Raw genomic sequence first — 15816 nt, forward strand, 5'->3', positions numbered from 1 at the left:
GGCTATTATGCATTGCGATTTTTGTGTAAGTAATGTCCGTCTCTTCGAGTAGGCCCGCTCATGAACTAGAATTGTGCGATCTGCCACAGGCAACCTTCGAAAATTTTTGAAAGTGTTCGCTTAAACACCCGGTATGAGTAGGACTAAGTCAAACCGAATGAGACGGTAAATGTACGTGAGCAGATCTGAAAAATGTCGAATAGGAATACACGTGCGTATAGAACGTTATAGCGCGCACGTCGCGACACGAACAGAGGAAGCACGATACGTATTTCAAGCTATTATGTCTGCTGAAGAAGAAACTAACAAACAAGGCGCAACAGCTGTCGCGTTTCGACTGAAATTACTTCACGGAAAATTCGGGGGCGTACACTTACGACCACATTGTGCAAACCATATCAGACCGTACAATTTCTTGAAATTACAGTAGACCGAACAGTTTCCTGTTTACTATCTAGTCGGCTCATGTACGTTCGACCGAATAAATGTGCTGCACACCCAGTCGTGGAAAACACAACAGCTAGAGTTCATGCCGGCGCGCCCACGTGATCCAACCTGGATGAGCACATGCCACAGCGCAGAGAGCCCTCTATGAGCTGCAGTTTAATGGCCAGTGATGCGAGTTTAAAAACACATCATATCTATTCTAATTTCGTATTGCCTCTTCCTACTGCTTTTTAGATGTTTAGCGTGCAACTAAGCGGATGTTTCCGTTACCGTAAGATACTTGTACTCAGTTAATGAACACACTAGTTCGTCGTGCAATGTTTATTTGAACGTGAGTTGTCCATGCTTGTGCGATTTTTTTTATATAGAATAGTGTTTTTTCAGACGAGTTCCTACGCGAAGCGGACGTACTTTGCCGCTAATAACGTGAGCTTCAGAATACTAATTAGGAAAACTTCATCAATTGGCTTTTTTATTACTATCTTGGGGGCAGTTGTCTAAAGGGCCAATTTAAAGGCTGCGACAATTTTTATCCACACACGTTTTTAGAAATCTTGAAAATCGCACCTAATTCGAGATATTCTTCATCAGTTTCCCAAGCTTATTCGAGGCATTATCGAGACTGAGTGTGTCCCGCTGCGCGTCAGTTTGCAATGATAGCATAGCGCAGCAAATCCCGACCCGACAAACAGCCGCACACGCTTGCTAGGCGAAGCGTGCCGTATCAGTAGCTGCCGCTACTGGCCGAGACGTTCGGTTTCGGACTTCCTCGCGCTACAGTCGTCACGGGGTGTTTCGATCCGATAAGATAGCGGGGCCGCCTTTTACGTGCGCCCGCGGCGCTCAGTTTCCATATTGTCCAGATTTATTGTTGCAAATAGATGATAAATATCTCGGATCAGTTGTAAATTCCGAAGATTTAAAACAATTCAAAGCCATTCCCCTCTGTGAAGGTGGATGACCAGCGCAGTTGTATGTGATGTCTATATACACGACCGATGACGCGTCGTGGATACACTTATATTTCTGTAACATTGAATGCCGGACCTTTCCAAGAGAAAGGAGACGAACCACTTTCAGTCTGGCGGGGACACGTCTATGTTGAAATGGCCCACAATTACGATGTGAGTGGAGTAGGTAGGGGTGATCCAAATAAAGGTGCATACGCTTGGCGTTTGCGGCACGATCTTCGCTCGTGCCGCCCGCCATCGCCGCGCACATTCCGGCTTCTGTTCCCGACGGTGTTCTTCGTAGATACGCTGTTCTTCCTCAGTCCTCACCGCACGCGGCCTACCCATTACACGGGTGGAAGGTAACTGAGATAAGGTTACGCGGTTTGCCTATAGAGCCCGTGACGTCAAACCGCAATCCATGCTAAACAGTGTCTATTCCTGTTTTACTTTTTTTATAACGATATTTTTTTATCACAATACTTTTTGACACTTCTCGTGATTAAACACAGCTGGGAATACCCGGTGATACGCTTTTATCGCCGTTTTTATCACCAGGATCGGCCGGTCGTGAGCTCTGGGGTGGCCGGCGTCTTTTTTTTGCCTACGCACACAAACCGCCAGAACCTAGCGTATAACAGCTACGCTGTAAAACGCTAGGTGCATTTAAATGTGACTGCCTTCAATTGCGCCATTTCGCCTGCCTCTAAGGCACTAATAACAAAAGTTTATTATTACTTTTGTTAATTAGTCTTCTGAAGCTCACGTTATTACGGCAAAGTATGTCCGCCTCGCCTAAGCACTCGTCTGCTAAAACGTTATGTTCACTGCGCTTATAGCCTTTTTATATTAAAAAAATCAGTATTGCCTAAAAAAATACCCGGTATATTTAGCTTCGATTGGCATTGCCGGATGATATATAAGGGATATTGTAGGCACTTGTAACGGGAATGTTGTGGTCTTAAGTGTTGCTAATAGTAGCTGAGAAGTACAGTTTGATTCACAATTGTTACTGATTTATTTGAGTGAAGCTTAAGAAGCGCACTGAATCATAAGTCTTTTGGAATTATCATCATCATCAGCCTATATTTATGTCCACTGTAGGACGAAGGCCTCTCCCTGCGATTTCCAATTACTCCTGTCTTGCGCTATGTGATTCCAGCTTGCGTCTGCAAATTTCCTGACTTCATTACTCCACCTCCTACAAAGCAATACTTCACTCACGGAACTATAATGCACCGCCTCTACCCGACGCTCCACAGCTACCTCTGCCCACTCTGCAACGTTCCCCACACCCTGGCACACTTGCTCTTGGAATGCCCGTGGCATGAAGACAGCGAAATGCAGCCGGAAATGGATGCTAACCGAGCACCACAAGCAAACGAAGACCACCTATTCGAAACGTGGGAGGCCAAGCTCGCCCTCGGGGACCTAGAAGACCAACGACAACTCGTCGCCAGGGCCAAGAGGGCAGCCGAAGCCAGAGGGTTCCTGGACTAAGGAACCTTCCCACCTCAGGGTGATACCGGGCCTCGCTCGGGACACTGTTTCAAGAATAAACGTTTTTATCTCTCTCTCTCTCATCACTCCACCTACTTTTCTGCCGTCCTCGACTGCACTTCCCTTCTCTTGGTATCCATTCTGTAACCCTAATGATCCACCGGTTTTCCATCCTACGCTTTACATGGCCTGCCCAGCTCCATTTTTTCCCCTCTTAATGTCAACTAGAATATCGCATATGCCCGTTTGCTCTCTGATCCCTACCGCTCTCTTCCTGTCTCTTAACGTTAGGCGTAACATTTTTCGTTCCATCACTCTTTGTGCGGTCCTTAACTTGTTCTCGAGCTTCTTTGTTAACCTCCAAGTTTCTTGCCCATATGTTAGCACCGGTAGAATGCAATGATTCTACACTTTTATTTTCAACCACAGTGGCAAGCTCCCAGTTAGGATTTGGTAATGCCGGTCGTATGCAATCCAATCTACTTTTTGCAATCATCATCATCATCAGCCTATATTTTATGTCCACTGCAGGACGAAGGCCTCTCCCTGCGATTTCCAATTACCCCTGTCTTGCGCTAGCGTATTCCAACTTGCGCCTGCAAATTTCCTAACTTCATCATCCCATCTGGTTTTCTGCCGACCTCGACTGCGCTTCCCTTCTCTTGGCATCCATTCTGTAACCCTAATCGTCCACCGGTTATCCATCCTACGCATTACATGGCCTGCCCAGCTCCGTTTCTTCCGCCTAATGTCAACTAGAATATCGGTTATCCCCGTTTGTTCTCTGATCCACACCGCTCTCTTCCTGTCTCTTAACGTTAGTCCTAAGATTTTTCGTTCCATTGCTCTTTGTGCGGTCCTTGATTTGTTCTCGAGCTTCTTTGTTAACCTCCAAGTTTCTGCCCCATATGTTAGCACCGGTAGACTGCAATTTGCAATCAGCATATGTTAAATTATTAGTCTGTTTCTGCCTTGCTATCAGAGAGAGAGAGAGTGCCAGTGCTCACCGCCTTTATTGCATTTAGCGCAGAAGTGGTTTGTAGGTAGGTCTTCCACTGACTTCCGGTATGAGGCTGAAGCTTAAAAAAAAGAAAAAAAAAGGACAGCGTTATGGCCTGACATGGCGGCTCCAAGCCTGCCCGCTTCAAGGCAAATGCGTAGAAATTGCTGCGCTTTTGGCCCCTTGACGGCAAGTGAATGTTTTGCAGACTTTCGCTTGAACTCATATGCAAAGCTCGGGATTTCTCAATGTAGAGAGACGACGACATTGAGGAAGCAAAAAAAAACGAGGGTGGAGCATGGTGTCATGCTATTAACCTTCGCAAGCAAACTTTCCGCGAAGCCACCCCCTTTTCTCTTTTACCTCCCGTAGCTCAAAACATCAGCCCACCACGTGACCTCCGAGTCACGGGCTTGACATTGCGTTGTATTTTCCTAAAAGCGCCTGCTGTGTGTTAGCGTGGGAGAAACTAAAACCTACCACGATATGATCATGTTCTGGGCAAACTTGGATAACTTTACAATTAGCCACATGACACTGTTTGTTTCTTCCTTAAGTGACAGCCTAGCCACCGACGTGAGCCAGTCGCTATGTTAAAACAAGTAGCTTGCCGTGTCAGTAGCTTGAATTGGCTTGGCTTCAGGCAGTATACGCGTACACCAACGTACCATCTCATTTGCTCGTTACAGCTCGTACCTTGAAATGATCCAAACGCTCATTGACACGCACAAACATACGAGCGCGTCAAACTGCTGAAGACGTTGGCGGGGAACAAAAGAACGATTCCCGCCTTGTTACGATCGAAAGTCGATGTAAGAAGCACAGAACGATATTACGGTGATTTTCGCGCAGACTGGGACCATCGTCGACCACGTATACTGAAGCGCGTCACTTACTTTCTACTGGAACAGTTCGTATACCGAACCGAGAGAGAGGGAGAGAGAGAAAATGATTTAATGAAAGGCAGGGAAGTTAACCAGGACTGAGCCCGGTTGGCTACCCTACACGGTGGGAAGGGAAAAGGGGAGAGAGAAATTAAGAGAAGAATAGAAAGTTCGCTGTGGATATCGTCGACGTAGCAACAGACCTCTGCTCTATCATTGACGATCAATCAGTCCAGATCAAATTTTTCATTATGTATGTACATGTAAAGGCATAGCGCGTAAAGGTGTAACAAAATGGCGTCGCATGATTTCTCTAATGTTGACAGTACTCGATGTCCCGATGCATGCAGTGATTAACTGATGTGGCCTGCTGACTTCCATAGTTGCATATTATTTTCGTCAGAGGAGATGTTAGCGCAGCATTTTGCTGGAAATCCTATTAGGGAGAGTTTGCTTCAGGAACAGATAACGCTTTCCACTGAACATGTTCCCAGCAAAAAAAGAAAACAAATGTGTGCTTACTGGATAGTCGATATTAATTCCCCTGCCCACCTTCACGTCAACGAACAGTTTGAGCACTGGCATCGGCACTGCCCTGTGTGGGTCCTAGACATTAGAAGGCGCAACTCCCATGGTTGCTGGTGCTTTTGCCTTGTTGCAGGCAAATGAACATGGAGATGATTGAGAAACTTAGCTTAGGCGTCACCCCGCGTCCTGATGAGCGGTCAGACGAACACAGACCGAGTACTTAGTATGGCCAGCCTTGTGGCAATGAATTTAGCGGAAGCTGAATGGAAGGAACGTACACGATAGTATGTTTCGGAGAATATATTGCACCGTGGCTGCAGGTTATAAGCTAAAGTACCATTCAAGCTATGAAACAATCGAACAGGCTTGATTGAGGAGCCACAAAGGCCAAGCTTGGCTATTGCTTCTGTACTTACTTTACGCCTCTGCTATTTTATCATTCAGCTGGTGCTCTTGAAGGGTGCATTGAGGCGTTGCAATAGCTGCCAAAAGTATGCCTATTAATGGCAGCGCATGCTAGCACTGTCATACGATAGAGTTTTGCTACCTAGCAGTACACACTGGGCCGCCATCTTGGAGAAGTTTGTGATCGCAGTATTAGGCTTTCGCTGGTCAAAAAAATGATTATACAGTACAGCTTCATTACAGTGATGTCGTTGACACCGAAAAAAAAACTTTTCTCTATATCGTTATCTTCGCTATAGCCATAGTTCACAATTTGGCCTTTCTGCATCTAGTACACAATTTTGGAAAAGGTGTTAGTTGATAATCGTCCAAGACAGCGCCTTGTTGCTCTATATTGAAACGAAAATCTTCGGCTCTGAAATGTTTAATTGAGGTTTGCACTTTGTTTTCTTTTGTTCATATCAAAATCGTCTAGAGACGCGCAAAGAGTATATAATAACCACTCTTAGTCTCTCGTGCGTGTAATTCACTTCTACTCACATGCAGAAGTGAAGCCGGCCAAGCCTTCACGACGCTGTTGTTACCAAGCAAGATGCAGACCAAATGAAGGAAGGGGCAGCTATCGTTTTCCGTATAGAAGCTCCGACCGTTTGAGAAGCGCAACGTGACAGGATAGCATGATGGCCACCCAGATAAGAATTCATGGCAGCCAGTGTATATATGAATTGTCGTAATTATCGAAACGGTGCGTTGAAACCATGGCGAGTGCCACTGTGAGCGCCATCATCGTTTACTCTGCCATCATAAGGAAGTAATATTTTTTTCATGCATTATGTTTTATATCGCAGCGCCTCTACTTGAAGGTCAGAATGCTTTATCTGATATTTCTAACCCTTTTATGACAACAGTCACTTAGATGGAGGCGCAATCCACACTCGGGCAGCTTAGGTGTTACCACTTAAGCACCGTCGTCAGGCAAAAAAAAATCGCACCTTTGCTTATGTATGAAAGCGGTACGTTTCTTTGTCTCTTTCCGACATTTGCATTTAAAAAAAAGTTGTTGGCCAACGTGAAACAATAGATGGCTGATATATATATATATATATATATATATATATTGAACAATAAATGAATAAAAACTGGGTACCAGTCCGGTACAGTGGTCTTGGTTAACTCCGCGCTAATGCAGTGCCCCTCAACGTGAAAGCTGGGAAAGTGCGGAGCAGTGATTCGCCGGTGTTTCCCTTGTGTTTAGTTTGTGTTTACCTGGTTTTATTCTGCGTTTACCTTGTGTTTCGCAATCCATCATCCGTTTTGACACCTGTGCTAAGGCACACCTGGTGGGAAACGGCCACGCACATGGAGCCAAACCAAATCGAAAATGGAGTCAAAGCCTTTGCGGCGCGTGGCCACGACGACATGAGATCACATTACATTATTTTGAAGATTTTCATGAGTTCCTGCTAATTAATGCCCTTAATGCTTTATTATTCCTATCTTTTACATTATTCTGAATCAAGTTTAGTTTATTTTGAACCGGTTTTGATCAATTCTGCACTTGCTCTGACCCTGTTTTCGAGCGTGACCACAACGACATGAAATCACATTACACGCCAGCCCGGGCCCCTAAAGTGCTTCGCACTTAATGCATATCGAAATCGCCGACCCCGTGCATCAGGATTGCACAGAGCAGGAGAGAAAATTTCTTACGCCATTTATAACTTCACATTGCTTGCACTTGGACACGTCCATATAAAAATTAAGAAGTGGGGCTCGCGCTTTTATTTTGAAATGTTACGGGAATGAACTCGAAATAACTTAAAGTACTTAACTGAATATCCGGTACCTCAGTTCTCATGATTCTTCCCAACTGTAGGGTGCTGTAATATCTTGAACTGAGCTCATCAACTTTTTTTCGTGCAGTCGGAGAAAGGCTTTGGGCCATGTCTCTCCGAAACAAATCTCGATGTTTTTCGAGTTGTGTCAGGAGTCCGAGCAGCACTTGGCAATACCACAACAGCATCAGTCGTTCGTGAAAATAGATAATAGCATATACAGTTAAAACTGAGCGAAGGAAATCGTTACATTATCCCTCAGTTAGGCGGGGAAGCATGTCATTGGTTTCTCTTTTTTTTTTGACAACTAATTAAACTGGCAGACGTGGCACAGATGAATTCAAACTTCCTGTATCTCTTCACAGATTGGGAGACATCACTGCCGAGGCCACTTGCAATGGTTGATTTGTTGTTTTGTAAAGTTGAACTGACCGATATCTTTATTACTCACTCGAAAGAATACATTCGGACTGGGGCGAATGAGCTAGGAAGAGCAGCTAGGATTTAACTTGTAAGGCTATCAGTGTGGTCACGTGATGTCTAGTATCCGCTGTTACAGATCGGTACCGGACTAATTACTTGCCCATTCAAAGTAACTATGCCTTCAGCCATACGGCAAGGCTATATATATATATATATATATATATATATATATATATATATATCAGATGGACAACTTCGCGGTTATCTTAGGTTTATTCACCCAACAGTGTCGGTCGGTACCTTTTTCAGGGGAATTTTTCAAGGAACCGACCTTTTTCAAGGTCGGTCCACCAACCGAAACTGTTGGGTAAATAAACCTAAAATAACCGCGAAGTTTTGCTTCTGATTTTTCTAAATACGCTTGGCCTATTGAAAAATACAGTTACCATCAATATATACTGTATATATACGTATATACAGGGTGTCCCAGCTATCACGCAGCACGATTTAAAAAAAAGAGGAACGGCGTTACGCGAAGCCAACCTAGTGCGTATTGTTTCCAGTGCAGTGTAGTAGCCGCCAGTAATTTTTTTCGTTACTGAGATTTAATTAATTAATTATAAACAATTATCTAACTCGAGAAGTACAGTCCTAATTATCAAAGTGTCAATGAGAAAGTTGTAGAGCAACATGAAAAACTCCCGATACAGCTTTCCGTTGCTCAATACGTGCTACATAAAAGTGTTTTTCCGAGCATGAAAGAAGCCCGCGAATACACGCAAAGTGCCTCGAGCGGCCAGTCGTGCGGAAATTCTGCGTGTATTCGCGGGCTTCTTTCACACTCGGAAAAACACATTTATATAGCACGTATTGAGCAACAGAAAGCTGTATCGGGAGTTTTTCATGTTGCTCTACAACTTTCTCATTGACACTTTGATAATTAGGACAGTACTTCTCGAGTTAGATAATTGTTTATAATTAATTAATTAAATCTCAGTAACGAAATTATTACTGGCGGCTACTCCACTGTACTGGAAACAATACGCACTAGGTTGACTTCGCGTAACGCCGTTCCTATTTTTTTAAATCGTGCTGCGTGACAGCTGGGACACCCTGTATATTTATACATACGTATATTATATAACCTAGTAAATTTTTGTAATCGCAGTAGTGAACTCACGTTCACTTTCATATAGATTCTTATCAGCAATCATCGAGACAGCTCTGTCACAGCCTACGTAATCATTCTTTTTTTTTTCGACAGCAACATTTTCCGGGAGCTGAAAGCTAATTCTTCGAGCATAATGCAGCCACCGATATACTTCAATTCATTCCCCACTTTCTGCGGAAATCTTTTCATCTTTTATTTTTCACCACGCCACGATATACCTGCTAATTATGAAGACTTCCGTGTCTCCTGTACTGCGCCTTTCACGCGCTTTTGTAAAGTGTTCTGGCCAGCAAAGGAAACTCTATACCAATGCAAGCGCAACGCACGGCCAGACGCGTAGAAGATGTTTATGGGGATGTTGCGCCGGTTCTCCGTCAGTGTGATTCATTCTTACGGAGAACCGACGCTGCCTAGAATTCGTTTCAACTCGTGACTCGCGCTGTGGCAGGTTGTCAATTGGTAAAATTCCTTTTCTTCGATCTACGCGCAAATCAGCCACGTGTACATCTCTTTTTATTGAGTGCGTGTGCCACATGTCCGCGTGTGCCTGCGTAACCGGCGCGTCCACCAATCACTCAAAATGCTTCGTAGCGCGCACAGTTGTCCCGATTCAGCCCATTGTACACGTGCTGCATTGGGGGCTGCCTCATAGGAAGCAACGGCAGCGCTATTCTACATTATCGCTTGCACTCTCGCATCTCGTTCACATTCTCGTTTATATGGTGAGTTGCGGAGAAAAGTAGAGGCATGCCTCTTGATTTCCCAAATCGTCTGCGTGATGTATACGTACAGCATGGCTCCATTTTGAGCAATAGCCGCGAGAGTTAAACCATCGCGCAGACAAGGCTAGAAGAAAACTCTGTGACGCGTCACTCTATGCGACCCTTCATCTTTCTTTGTGTGCAACCGACGCAGAATCGGTAACATTTATTTATTTATTTATTTATTTATTTATTTATTTATTTATTTATTTATTTATTTATTTATTTATTTGTTTATTTATTTATTTACTTATTGTATTCAGCGTTACAACATCGGAGCTATAAAAATGACGTAGCGGAGCGAAGCGCTCAGGATTAATTTAGACTGCTTGGGTTTTTTTAGTGCATCCAGAGCATGGTACATTCTGCGCCCATTGGATTGTGGTCGGCCTCCCAGCCAGGTATCTAACCTATGGGCTCGTGCTTAGCAGTAGAACGCCTTAGCCGTTTTACCACCCGGAGGACATGGTTTCAGAGGAGGCGAAATGCTTGTCCGCAAGCCATTGTGAAGCAACGCTGTGGGTAAATTTTAGAACTCACTATTTCTCTCTTCTACACATTAAAACAGAAAATTGAGCGTTTTAGATGTATTATGTGCAAAACGCCGAGCCTGACTTCACGAGGATGCGGCGGTAACGTTACTGGCATAGCGTTTTTTAAGGGCAAACTTAAAGTACGTGGAATTTTAAGAAATTTGTTGGTGATAAAGAAAACTTGAAAATTGAGAACAAAGAAAGAGCGCGAGTGTAAAAATGTGTTTGTCTCGTCATTTCACTTAAACAGCGTTTATTAATGCCTGTATGTTTAAGAAAATTCAGTTTGCCTAAAGCAATAACGTCCAGCGCGTCTGGACACAACGCCCATTTCATCTTCCGGCAAACGTGTGCCACACTTTCTTAAAGAACTTTTGACGGCAGGTAGGGCAGCCTGCAAAACTGTAATTTAAACATACTCCGTAAACTCCATCAGGTGTCACATTTCGCACCTTTAATGTCGCCATTTCACTTCGCCTCTCAAGTTGCATCTCTCCGTCTAGAAAACCCAGTGGTGAAGGGGGTGGAGGTTTATGGTAGGTTTATTTGGAGGTTCAAATGGAGAGGTCGGAAACAAATGACTTCTTGTACGTTTATTTCACTTCCATGTGGGCTATGTTCGATGAAAATTATTTTAATAAAAACTTAATTACAGGCATGACGTTTTTTTTTTTACAGCGAAGCTGTTTGTGGCTAGGGTTCCGTGGCTGTTTATGGCCATTAACTAGGGTTCGTGTCCGTCAACAAATTTGCGTGTGCAAAAACTTAGCTCCCGAATTTGATGCAAAATCGCTTCAATCTATGCTAAAGCTAATACGTCTCATGACTTGGATATGCATTTTCAGTGAATTAGTTATCAATAGGCACCATTTTCAAGATCAGTATACTCTCAGGCAGATAATAAGTGTTTCTCAGAGATTTCCCGCTGTGCGACCCGCGTCGGCCACGTGTTCGCTCGCACTGCCCTCTCTTTGTCGTCGTTCCAAGCGCTTGCGTGCCTAGTTTCCTTCCGCTCTCCCGGGGTGGCGGCCCCGTCACGCGTGTATAGTTTCCTCCGGCTCCCTGAGGTGGTGGTAGTCTTCCATGCGAATGTATGCTGCCGATCAAGACCGCCGATCAAAATAAAAATCTGTGTGCGTGTTTATTTCTTCGGAACGACCACCGTCACCACTCAATATAAGAGAAATTAAAATTGCTCATACCGTTGATCTAAATGGTGTGTCTCCTCCATGTCATGGGCTAAACTGCTCTGCTGGTAATCCACCTTCACAGAAGTTGACATTTGTCGCCACTTATTTAGGGATGGCGCCACTGCTACGGGACTGCTCCCCCTCCGAGAAGGCGCCGCGGGAGAGATTTCGTGTCTCGCTTGCACGCCTTTTGTCCGCACAACGTGTCGAAGTCCTTATCGTGTGGCATGCGGCACTATTATGGCACGTACACACTAGCGGCAAAACGCGCGCGGCGCGCCGCCGGCGGCAAAACGCAGCAGCGGCAGGGTGGCCACACCAACCGGCGGCGCGCCGCTGCGGCAATCACGTGACAGACTAGGCTCCTCTCCCCTTCTCGAACTATCCGGGAGCTCACGCGTGCAGATGATAGTGCGAAACTAGAAACAAACGGTCGGGCGGGTCCGCATGGCACCAGTTTCCCTCGCGCACGTCACGGAAGCGGGCCGCTCGCGTTGGTCTCCTTCATCCGCGGCACGCGGCAAACCGCAAAAAATCGGTCCAGGAGCGATCCCTGCCGCGGCAACAAAAACCCGTTTCGCGGCTGCTTTCGCGGCGCGCGTCTTGCCGCCGGCGGCGCGCCGCGCGCGTTTTTCCGCTAGTGTGTACGTGGCATTACGCGCAACTGTTGCATGCCGCTGTGTGCTACTACCCCAAGAAAAGATCCATTAATCCGGTATTTTAGTTTCCGTGTGACGAAGAACACCGTAAAGCATGACTAAAAACATTTCGCGATAGGGAACAAGTGGCAAATGATGCATTTGGAACCCGAGTGACAGGTTTTTAATTGGTGTGTTCGCTTCACTTCACCGACGGCCACACCACGGAACTGTGTAAGTTGTTTCTAAGCAAATTGTTACTGGCGAACTGGACCAGGGACCTGAATGCAACTGTGGAGCGGTTAAAACTCGCCTACAAGCCTCTGTCACGGAAGGTAGTACGATTTTAAAGCTGTTTAACGAAGCGCTTTTCCGTGGCTTCACATCGTGTAAATAAAGAATATAATAATTGGCACAGCCTCCCTCGATCTTTTTTTTTCTTTTCACCATTGCAATAGCTCTATTCACGCTGAACAACTTTTTTCACTGCATCGTCTTTACATGAATATGCTACACATTGGCAATGTGGCTAAATGTACAATCCGTTATAAACTGCTATCTACCACATTTTTTCTATAAAGGTGAAACTAAAATAAATCTAGCAGAAAATTGTTATCCAAACCTATGTCATTATGCACGCATTTGTAAGAAGTTTCATTTTATTGTTTTTTTTTCTTTTTTACCCGCAAACAAGCACGTCAAGCGAGGCAAGTAAATCAGCACACTCAACAAAGCGCCCACTGTATCAGCAGTACTACCTCTCGATAAAGAACTCGCCAGTTCTCTTGAATGATGGTTATAATTAAGGCTCTGAACCAGCGGAAGAGGTTCGCTGTTCGGGACTATGTGAGCCTATTAGCGGCTCAGTACCGACTCCTGGGTATATTCAAATCCTTGCAGGCAGCGTTGAGATTTTGTTTTATATTTTGAAAACAGAAAACACAACTCTCACGTCAATAATAAGTAAACGCGAAGCGCGGCCGCTGTGCGAAGCATGCGGACGCCGCCAAAGGAGCGCTCCCACCCGCGCGCGCCTGTCCCGGAGCAGTGGCGCCGCTGCGGTGGCGCGGAGAACGAGGGGCCACACGCCGGTTTCGCGCGACGTGGCAGGCCGCACCTCGTGCGTTTCATCGAGCGGCCGTGGCAGTGGAATGGCCCGTGATTTTTTCTTTACCATTCGTTTTTTATTTCTTTCAACCATGCATTTAAATATGACATTGGGTCCTCCACTATTATTTTTAAGGGAGTGAGGACGTTGCCTTTTCTGGCATTCGTTCATCAAAAATAGCCAGCTGTGCTGTAACTGGAAGCACGCATAAGCGTGAAATGCATTCTTTTAACATCATATACGAGTGGTTCTACTTATTATAAATTTTTATTCCCTGTAGCCCATAGTGCACATCAGGCTCTCCAATTGTGTATCTTGCAGAAAAAGACGTTACTCTCATACAACAAATGAGAATGCGCCACCAGCTATTAGTGAAGTTCTGTGAATCAAAATTTTACTTACGTACTTTAGGCTCATCCTGCAACTGCGAAATTGAAGCTGGCCAGTGATGTAGTCATACTATACTCTGGCAGAAAGCTAGGACATTGCAGCACAGGGCTAGCGATTGTGTCCAAGTGTGTACTAATACGTGTACCATGAGCACAAATCTAATTCGCGGTCACTATATGCAGGATCTACCACGTAACTTCAGCCAAACTTTAGAAATTTGCAAATGCCACGTAGCTGGACCGAACCAAAGTAATATTGTTTGCCGTCGCTTGGAGATACTCATATTACATGTGCATTCCGCCAAATTACATAATTACTGTTAATTACTTATTCAATTAACTTCTCAAAACTTAAAGTTAGATGAAAAGTGCCAATGAGAAAATTGCAAAGCAACATGAAAAAGTGCTGATGCAGCTTTCTGATGCTCAATACGCGCTACATAGAAGTGATTTGTCGAGCCTGAAAGAAGCCCGCGGATACTGGCAAAGTGCCTCGAGCGGCCGGTCGCGCGGCCCTTTTGCGTGCATTCGGGGGCCTCTTTAAGGCTTGGAAAAACACTTTTATCTAGCATGTATGGAGCAACAGAAAGCTGTATAATGTTGCTTTGCAATTTTCTCATTGACACTTTCATCTAACTATAAGTTTTGAGAAGTCGAATAATTAATTAAGAGTAATTATGTAATTCGGCGGAATGCAAATACAATCTGAGTATCTCCAAGCGACGGCAAACAACATTACCTTGGTTCTGTCCAGCTACGTGGCATTTGCATATTTTTAAATCTTGGTGCATGATAGTTGGGATAGCCTGTATAGTGCACGTCCATGCGACACTCACCTACCATCACTCATGCTCATACTCACGTCTACTCACATTCTATGGTCCTCACTCACATTCATACTCACGATTACTCTCACCCTTCGTCACTAGCTCATGCTCACACCTTTGAAATGAGTATGAGTAAGTGTACACATGAGAGGGTATGCTGACCTATCCTTACAAGGCGCCGAAATTAGGGGTAGACTGGATCACTGGTGTTAAATAAAACAATGTACATTGACTCACAAGACATTACTCGGTGCAACTAGCATCCCCGTGCCAACGCACACTTTACAACACACCTCTGCACTTTGTGACGAAGCAATGCACAGACGAGTGAACCGATATGGACAGGTACGCGCTAAGCACTGTCAAGAATAATATTAGCTGAATATGCAACTGAAAGAGATTACTGGTTTGTTGATGCTCGCATTTAAAAACACTGAGAGACTGTTGCCTTTGGAGTCACTGATGCCTTTCGCGAGCTTATCCGAATTGAGTTCTTTGCAGGGGGAAATCGATTTTACCTTGAGCGCAGGCTGGCTCACATGACAGATGTTTTGTAGCTGGAGCCGCCTTCTCACCTATGGCACCTGAAGCCGTGACAACAAGCCTACACTTTTTATCAGCCACGGACAGGCGCAGGTCACTCTCGTTGAAAACGTTCACGACACGTCCAGTTCTTCTGCCGAGGGTAACCTTTCGGTGCGGTGCTCGCCAGGCTGTCCACGCCGTCCAGGGTTGCTGTGCAGGGTGCCCCGAGTTTCTCGCTCGCCTGCTTGACGGCAGTCAGTGAACAAAGATAGCGCAGAATGCGTGAAAGCAGCCTACAATAAATGTCGAGATAAAGCCAAGTGTGTCAACACAAGAAACACGGCAAACAAGATTACTTTGGTTCTGTCCAGCTATGTGGCACTTGCACATTTTTAAAGTGTGGCTAAAGTTACGTGGGACACCCTGTATACAAACACAGTCCTTGTCTTCGGAGCACTGCTTTCACACAGAAGTGTTTTACTAATTTGCTGTCCGAACCTTCAAGTTAGACGGTAAATTTACGCTTGAGCGTCATAAAATAAATGGAAAGCGGGGAAAACGTTCTTGTTTTTAAATCGTACCTTTTCCTCTAATTCCCAGACCTAAGTCCATTTAACTGAACAAGTAACTCAGCGCAATATAAAAGACAGAAACAAGAAAGGGACAAACAAGGACAAGCGCTTGTCCTTGTTTGTCCCTTTC

General features: G+C 45.0%; 1 protein-coding gene across 1 annotated transcript in view; it reads right to left on the minus strand.

The window, feature by feature from the left end:
• Positions 1–15334, minus strand: part of LOC119437240 (superoxide dismutase [Cu-Zn]) — a 72594-nt gene extending 57260 nt beyond the window's left edge. The window contains exon 1 of the mRNA XM_049660378.1: positions 15165–15334. The gene's annotated coding sequence lies outside the window, so the exon portion shown is untranslated. The remainder of the gene's footprint in view (positions 1–15164) is intronic.
• Between the last annotated feature and the right edge of the window lie 482 nt (positions 15335–15816).

The sequence above is a fragment of the Dermacentor silvarum genome, chromosome 1, assembly GCF_013339745.2.
Source record: "Dermacentor silvarum isolate Dsil-2018 chromosome 1, BIME_Dsil_1.4, whole genome shotgun sequence".
NCBI classification, from domain to species: Eukaryota; Metazoa; Arthropoda; class Arachnida; order Ixodida; family Ixodidae; genus Dermacentor; species Dermacentor silvarum.